Source organism: Peromyscus leucopus, chromosome 7, assembly GCF_004664715.2.
Source record: "Peromyscus leucopus breed LL Stock chromosome 7, UCI_PerLeu_2.1, whole genome shotgun sequence".
In the NCBI taxonomy this organism is placed as follows: Eukaryota; Metazoa; Chordata; class Mammalia; order Rodentia; family Cricetidae; genus Peromyscus; species Peromyscus leucopus.
The window spans coordinates 882998-891748 of record NC_051069.1 but is presented as its reverse complement, the minus strand read 5'-3'; the positions used below and the strand labels follow the sequence as shown (position 1 = coordinate 891748).

The 8751-nt window shown below is 47.7% G+C and overlaps 1 long non-coding RNA gene across 1 annotated transcript; it reads left to right on the top strand.

Moving 5' to 3' along the window:
• The first annotated feature begins 212 nt into the window (after positions 1–212).
• On the top strand, positions 213–7494 carry LOC119088296. The gene is made up of 3 exons (XR_005091919.1): positions 213–997; positions 3082–3530; positions 6262–7494. It is a non-coding gene; the product is annotated as an uncharacterized LOC119088296 (long non-coding RNA).
• The last annotated feature ends 1257 nt before the right edge of the window (positions 7495–8751 follow it).

The following is an 8751-nucleotide window of genomic DNA, read 5'->3' as shown; positions in this document are numbered from 1 at the left end:
TCCGTCTGCTCTGGAATGTCGATGGACAGTGATAGTCATGGGAATAATGATCACAGCAAGAAACTTAGATTTCTTGGGCAATTTGAAGAACTTCACATTCAGTATCCAAACTGCTGAACAACTCCAGGAAACAGATGTTCTGTTCTGTTTTGTCTTGCTTTGTTTTGTTTTGCTTTGTTTTGCAATAAGGACAGAAGCCAGGATACACACGCCCAGCAAACACTACCACTAAGCTATGCCTCAGCCCGTCATGGAGAGGTTCTTATCTCTCCCTCATCGGTGAGGGAGCTGAGGCTCAGAAGAGCACAAACTCTCCCAAGATCACATCCCTGGCAAGAACTGAAGGGCCAGAGGTGGAGAGCCTGGTCTTCAGAGCTCCGCAGAACAACCCCAGGACCCCATCCTTCCTCATTTCCATCACACCCGCCTTCTCCTCCATCCTCAGCTCGCTGACAAGACGACCTCAGAGCCTCAGGACTCTCAGGATGGGTGGGATCATGTGAATCGCCCTCGGTGAGCTTCGGGCTTGCAACCAGTGAGGACAGTGACTGCCTCCTCGGAGACACCCCTGCGACATCGGAACTGAGCCTAGATCTGTCCCTCTGTGCACTGGTACGCCAGTCTTTCACACCCCCCAGGTTCCCATCTGAAATTCAAGGACACAGAAAATGACGCTCGGGTTCCTCTTCCCTACCATGCAAGTTCAGATCTTGGGCCGACGAGGTGAGAATGAGTCAGGAGACCGGAGTGTTTTTAGAAGCAACAGTGACAGCAGCCATGTTGGAAACAGCCTGTTCCGATTCGGCTATGAAGTGTCCCCTCAAAGGGCTCGGCCCCCAGCTGGAGTACCTGTATCTCTAATATAGGACTGTACTATTGTTTTCAATGACTGAATCAAAAAGGCTGTCACCTCCTCAGTGGCTTGATCCACGGATGAAATTATAACAATGCTGTTATCAGGAGGGCGTGGTAACCCCAAGGACAGGGCCTAGATGGAGTAAGTAGGGCACTTGTGGGGGAGGGGGCAGTCTTGGAAGTTTCATCCCATCCCAACCCCTTCCCCCGCTTCACCCCTCATTTCTTCCCCTCTACCACGCTTCCACGTGATACTCTCAGTGCAGAAACAGCAGAGCCATTATCCGCACTGACGAAAACCTTTGAAACCATCCTCTGGCTGGCGGGCGGAGAGCGGCTGACTCATTTAGCCCCATCACACATCTGAAGGGCCGGGTAGGGGCAGAGCAGGGCGGTCCAGGCCAGGATGCTGGAGCAGAGAACCCACGCTGGCTGGCGGGCGGAGAGCGGCTGGCTCAACAAGCCCCATCACACATCCGAAGGGCCGGTGTTTGAGCAGGAGCGCAGCTACTCCACACACTGTGTTGTTCCAACACTTAGTGCCCGGTTGGTGGCGCTGTTTTAGAAAGTTGCAAGCCCTTTAGGGGGTGGAGTTTCTCTGGAGGAAGTGAGCCACTGGACATGGGTATTGGGGTCACTTGTTTTGGTTTTAGATGTTTAAAATTTATTTATTTATTTATTTATTTATTTATTTATTTATTTATTTATTTATTTATTTATTTATTTATTTATTTATTTATTTATTTATTTATTATTTGAGTTTTGTTTTGTTTTGTTTTTTTTGAGACAGGATTTCTCTGTGTAGCTTTGGAGCCTGTCCTGGAACTCACTCTGTAGACCAGGCTGGCCTCAAACTCACAGAGATCACCTGCCTCTGCCTCCCGAGTGCTGGGATTAAAGGCGTGCGCCGCCGCCGCCGCCGCAGCCGCCGCCGCCGCCGCCGCCGCCGCCGCCGCCGCCCGGCTGGTCATGGTGTTTTATCACGGAGACAGAAATCAAGCTAATGTACTGACTGAGATCGGGAAGTGTACCTCCTGCTCCTGCCCCGCCTCCTCTGCTAGGATGGGCTGTATCTCTCAAACCATGGTTCTCACAGGCTCTGAGAACTTTCACCTTGTGAGGACCGTCCTCCATACAACTATCATATTTTATTGGTATGCTGGTATATAGAACAATATATTAATATTAAATACAAAAATAGTCCCTTCCCCCTGAAAGTTCTCTCTACCCCTTCTGATTTTACGAGAAGTCGATGATCCTGGGTCCAGGAGGTGCCCCGTCTGCTTCTGACTACTGAAGGGTGCCTTGCTTGTGTGTGGATGAGTTTGTGCCCAATGCTAATACCCAGGGAACTTAGAAAAACAGCTTTGCTTGGGCCTCATGTGGACCAATTAAATCCAAGGTCCAGGGAGAACATTTTTTGTGCACTCTCTCAGGTGATTCTCCCTGGCTCAGGTAATATTTTCCGAGTAGGATCTTTAATTTCTCCATAGAAGATAGTTTTCCTGGTTTCGTTTCGTTTTGTTTTGTTTTTGTAGATTCTTATTTTCCAAGCACAGAGGCTGACTTCTTTTCCATCCAGGAAAGCCCTTCAAAATGTGTCTGTCGGGCAATGCTTTTAAAATGCTAGCCAGAGCATCCGCTCTGTCCTCTGCAGCTCCATCTAACCTTCAAGCCTTTGCTCTTCACACAGTGGCCTCAAGGGTGAGATCTGACCCTGTGAAAGGCGGGAAACCAGGAATCTTCCAGTGACAGCTTCCAGAGCTAGTGGGGTATGAAGCTCACACCTGGGGTTCCGTTTGAGAAACTACAAGTGTTACTGTAGAACAAGACGTGCCTGAGGCCAAAGGCATCAGGTCCCCCTGAAGCTAGAGTTGCAAGCAATTGTGGGTCACTAAATGGGAGGGCTTGGAACTAACTAGGTCCTCTGGTAAAGGTGCTTGTCACCAAGGCTGACAACCCGAGCCCAGTCCCTGGGACCCAGACAATAGGAGAGAATTACATTCCCAAGTGAGAATCAAGGGCTAACTGTAGGTGGACTTTTCTCTCAGCCACCAACTTACAGATAACGACACGAGACTTATTATAAAAGCTTTTTCCAAATAGCTCTTATAGCTTAAACTGTTTTTAATTCATCCACATTTTTGTGACGTGGCTTAGTTACCTCTCCTCTGGACCGTATGTCTGACTTCTTCAGTGTCTCATTGGTGTCTCTCACCCCCCTAGATTCACCCGAGTTCCTCTCTCTGACCAGAAGTGCCTCTGCCTGGCTATTCTCTCCTGCCTAGCTATTGGCCATTCAGCTCTTTATTAAACCAATCACGGCGACACATCTTCACACAGTGTCAACAAATATTCCGCAACAGTTGACTAGATACAGAAACCACTACAACCAGACTGAAGAAGGGAAACTGTCTGCAAGGTGACTGAGGGAGCTGTAGGGAGCTGTGGGAACCAGGCCTCCTTCACCAGGCTGCCCTGGGCCCTTGGTGCCAGGCTACCGCTGTCCCAGCCCAGTCAGCTCCTGGAGTTTGAGAACAGCCAGAGAGGAGATGCCCACCTGTCCTTAGAGACTTTCTGCAGTCCCTGCTCCTGGTCCTGGACACTCCATGCCTGCCTTACCACACTGCCACGTTTGCAAGCCCAGGGCATGGAAGCCTGAACACCAGACACTGGTAAGTGGCCTGGTCTTTCCTTTTTTCCTTTTATTTATTTATTTATTTATTTATTTATTTATTTATTTATTTATTATGTATACAGTGTTCTGCCTGCATGTGTCCCTGCAGGCCAGAAGAGGGCACCAGATCTCATTATAGATGGTTGTGAGCCACCATGTGGTTGCTGGGAATTGAACTCAGGACCTCTGGACCTCTGGAAGACCAGTCAGTGCTCTTAACCACTGAGCCATCTCTCCAGCCCCCCTTTTTCCTTTTTTTTAAAAAAAGAAATTTATTTTTATTCGTGTGTGTGTGTGTGTGTGTGTGTGTGTGTGTGTGTGTGTGTGTTAGCATGCACATTCACATGTGGATATGTATGTGTAAATGCCAGTGCCCACAGAGGAGGGCATTGGATCCCTCAGAACTGGATTTACAGGCGGTTAGGAGCTTGGATGCTGTTTTCTAGGAACCAAATTCAGGTCCCTCACAAGAGCAGCAAGCACTCTTAACTACTGAGCCATCTCTCCAACCTGACCTGGCTGAATTTTTTCGGAAATACAGAAATGAAACATAGCTTCCATAAACATAGTATAATTTACTTTTTAAGATTTTTTTAACGTGTATAAGTGTTTTCTCTGCATGTATGTGTGTGCACTACATGTGTGCCTGGTGTCTGCAGAAGTCAGAAGATGGGTTAGATCCTGTGGAACTGGAGTTACAGGCTGTTGTGGACCACCATATGGGTGCTGGGAACCAAACCCAGGTCCTCTGCAAGAAGAGCCAGTGTTCTTAACTGCTGAGGCATATCTCTAGCCCTCTAATCTGTAGTTTAAAGCCTTAATATTTTTTACACTTTATTTTGATAGAGGGTTTCTCCATGTAGCCCTAGAAGTCTGTAGTCCAGGTGGGCCTTGAACTCAGAGATCTGACTGCCTCTGCCTCCCCAGTACTGGGATTAAAGGCGTGCGCCGCCGCCGCCGCCGCCGCCGCCGCCGCCGCCGCCGCCACCACCACCACCATCACCACCACCACCCATCTTAAAATTTACACTTAGTACTGGAAAAGATCCATCCATTCAGCAATTAAACTTAGACGTCAGAACAGATCTCCTTGAATGGATATAACATGTGAGAAAGGATTTTAGGACGAACATGGCTGACATTTGATGATGTCATGTAGGCAGCTAAGTCCTACTCTGCTGAGGTGAATTAGAAGAGCATAGTACAGTAAGCTAAATTTGACCAGCCATCTCCATGTGGGGATCCTGCAGCTCACACACCACTGATCTTAATTATAAACCTGTTCGAAAGACAGAACACCACAGCAAGAACGGAGTTTCAGCCAGCTCGGGGAGCTTTGAAATAGCTGCCTTGTTGCAAGTTTAGGGTTTGTATACCAGCAGAGGACAAAATACTTCATTTTTGCTCTAAATTTTGTTTTCCTAAAACATTGTCTGGCAGTGGCAAGGAATGATAAAAAGTGAAGAGTTATTTTCCAAAGGGCTTCTCTGTGGCCCCCCACAGGGGCAGAGGAAAGATAACGTTACCATGTCCACATTTTCTTTCGCTTCAGCTGTGACTCTTTGAATGAGAAGCACTTAATAAAATGGATAGTTTTTAGAACATTGTGTTTTGAGGAGGAATTTGGGAGATGGCTCACACCACCAACGCTCAACAATGCAGATGTGATGTCTGACCAGTTCCTTGGACCTGAGTATAAATAGAGTTTTATATTACACAGCCTTTACCACAGTTGGAAAAATGGACACCTTAGTTTCAGTCACATGGGAAAAGAAACAAAAAAAATCTCCAGCAGAGTGTGTTATGTGCACATATATGTGTATATATAACCAAAAGAAGTAGGAAGGTTTTATATATATAAAACAAAACAGCTTTCTGGGGGCTGGAGAGATAAGCTCAGTGGTTAAGAACACTAGGTGTTCTTCCAGAAGATGGTTTGGTCTCTGGCACCTATATGGAGGCTCATAACCTCCTATAACTCCAGGTAACAAGGGACCTGATGCCCTCTTCTGGCCTCTGCAGACTCCTGCACTCACATGGTACACATAAACTCACTTAGACACACACACACACATAAAAATGATAAATAAAAAAGAAAGCAGGCTTGCTAGTGGCACAAGACCCCTGTTACCTAATGTTCCTCTTCTCAGTGCCCCCACTGGGGAGTAGGGGAGGGGAGCCATCTGTTCTCCCACACCAGCCATCCTGTTCTTACCGCCGTTGCCTGAGCAACACTGCCGTCACTTCTCTGGAAGGACGAGGTCGCAGCCTGTGTCCAGAGTCGCACAGTTAGTAAGTGGCCTAGCTAGAATTCAGATCTTGGTCTTCTTGGATCCATTTCCAGAGTCCGCGTGCCTGATCAGGGTGATATATCTCGAGCTTCGGGGGCGGGACTTCCTCCCATGCTTATTTGACAAGGATCTGCCTGTCTCTGCCTCTCCGGTGTGTGCCACCACATCCAGCTTTTAAAAAAACAAACAAGCTGGGCGCAGTGGCCCTCTGGAGGCAGAGGCCGGCAGATCTCTGAGTTCAAGATCTCTGGTCCGCAAAGTGAGTTCCAGGACAGCCAAGGCTGCACAGAGAAGCTCTGTCTCGAAAAACCAAATAAATAATAAAGAAACAAACAAACAAACAACAAACCCATAGATTCTGGGGATCAACCTCAGGTCCTTACGATTGCAAGGCAAGCACATTTTCAGATTTACGATTGTATTTTTTTATTATTATAGAAGCAATTCAGAACTTCCCAGTCAAGATCACTAAGTGAGCGAAAACTAAAGCCATTTCTGCACTCCGGGCTCTTCACAGGGAGTAGAAACCTACAGTTACCTCAGTGGTGCCACCACTGAGCCCAGAGGAAGCTACGGGCAGGAAAAGCTGGCGGCTCGGCTTCAGCATCCGGGAACTGGAGTCACGGTCACCGATTCATGTTGGCAGGTGGCTGAATGAGAGCCTTGTACGGAGCCTGCTAAAGAACCAGGGGTGGACATGGCTTGCTTTCTATGCAGAAACATACCTCTTGCCCCCAGCCAGAGACAGCGACGGAGGTGTCTGCAGGACTGGAAACGGCTTCATGTCCAGTATCTAGAATTCAGTCTCTGCTCAGGGCAGGAACATTATAGCATTAACCTAAGATGAAATGTGCAGCCAGAGTGCGCAAGCAGGAAACCATGCGGTGAGGACACTGCCCTGCACAGAGGTCTGAGAAAGTGACCAGATATATGAGTCCATCTGCTGCTAGGGAAAAGATCCAGGAAACAGGCTGGGTCCTGGTGGAGGACACACACATTCTTAAAATCCTCACACCGGAAATTAGGGACGGCATTCATAAAATAAAACCAGAAAACTAGGAAACAAGAACAGGCAAGATGAGTCAGTGGGTAAAGGCAGCTGACAACCTGAATCCCACCCCCAGGACCTGCATGGGCAAAGAAAGCCAGCTCCCAACAAGTTATCCTCAGACCTGTCTACATATATGGCACAGCATGTTAAGATAAAATTAAGAAAAATTTAGGGGAAAATAGGCAGATATTGAAAAGAATTGTAAATACTCTGAATTAAGAATAACCATGGGGTGGACTGGACAGGCTTGGGGGTTGAATGCTGGTCTCCAGCTGGGAGTACCACTTGGGGAGATGGTGGGAACTTTAGGAAGTGGGGATCAGCTGGAGGAAGTGGTCGCTGGGGCCAGCCTTCTGGTCGACCTTCTTTCTCAGCTTCCTGTCTGCCATGGGGTGAGCAGCCTCTTCCATGCCGCTGCTGCCCCTGTGGTGTTCTGCCTTCCACAGGCCCAGAATCAGCGGAGCCAAGGGTGAGGGACTCAACTCTGAAACCGTGAGCCAAGAACGGCTCCCCCTGAGACGTTTGTGTCAAGTATTCTTTTTGTAAATTTTCAAGATTTATTTATTTTATGTGTGTGAGTGTTTTGCCTGCATGTATGTTTGTGTATGTGCATGTGCATGTGTATGTGCATGTGCATGTGTATATGTATATACTCTGTGTATGCCTGGTGCCTGTGGAGTTCAGAATGAGGTGACAAATCCCCTGAAACTAGAATTATAGAGTCACCATGTGGGTATTGGCAACTGAACTTGGTTCTCTGCAAGACAGCAGTGCTCTTAACCACTGAGCCTTCTCTCCAGCCCCTCAGGTATTCCTGACAGCCGCAAGAAGGCTGGATGACATAACCATTATAGAAGGGTTGACCAGAGGCTTGGCCCTAGCCGAGTACAGCTGTGGTGGTTTGAAAGAAAATGGCCCACAAAGGGAATGACAATATTGGGAGGCGTGGCTTTTTTGGAGTGGGTGTGGCCTTGTTGGAGGAAGTGTGTCACTGTGGAGGTGGGCTTTGAGGTCTCGTAGATGCTCAAGTCATGCTCAGAATGTCAGACCATGTCCTGTTGCCTGTGAGTCAAGATGCAGAACTCTCAGCTCCTTCTCCAGCACCATGTCTACCTACATGCTGCCTTGCTTCCTGCCATGACGATCACGGACTAAACCTCTGAACTATAAACAAGCCGTCACAATTAAATGTTTTTTCTTTATAAGAGTTGCCGTGATCGTGGTGTCTCTTCACAGCAATAGAAACCCTGACTAAGACAACAGACAGTGGGGGATAAAACACACTGAAACGGTGACTGGAGAAGCAGGGAACTGAACCCTCTGACTGTAAGGCACATGGGTTACAGGAGACCTGGGTTCCACACACCATGGTACACACATGCCCTCACATGTGCCCACTCAAATGCACACAAAACAAATAAGGCAAAGAAATGAAAGAAAAGCATACAGAGGTCTCATATATGCCACACCTTTACTCATAGGTGGCAGTTTATCTATGTAGAAAACCTCAAAGAATTCTTTTTTAAAAAATTTGTTTATTTTATGCCAGGTGGTGGTGGTGGTGGTGGTAGTGGTGGTGGTGGCGGCAGCGGCGGCGGCGGCGGCGGCGGCGGCGGCACACGCCTTTAATCCCAGCACTCAGAAGGTAGAAACAAGTGGATCTCTGTGAGTTTGAGGCCAGCCTGGTCTACAGAGTGAGTTCCAGGACAGCCAGGGCTACACAGAGACACCCTGTTTTGAGAAACAAATAAAAAAGAAAAAATTTTATAAGATTTATTATTTTATAGGTATAAATGCTTTGCCTGCATGTAGGTATGTATGCATGCCCAGGGAAGTCAGAAGAACTTGAGTTACAGGTGGTTGGGAGCCACCATGTG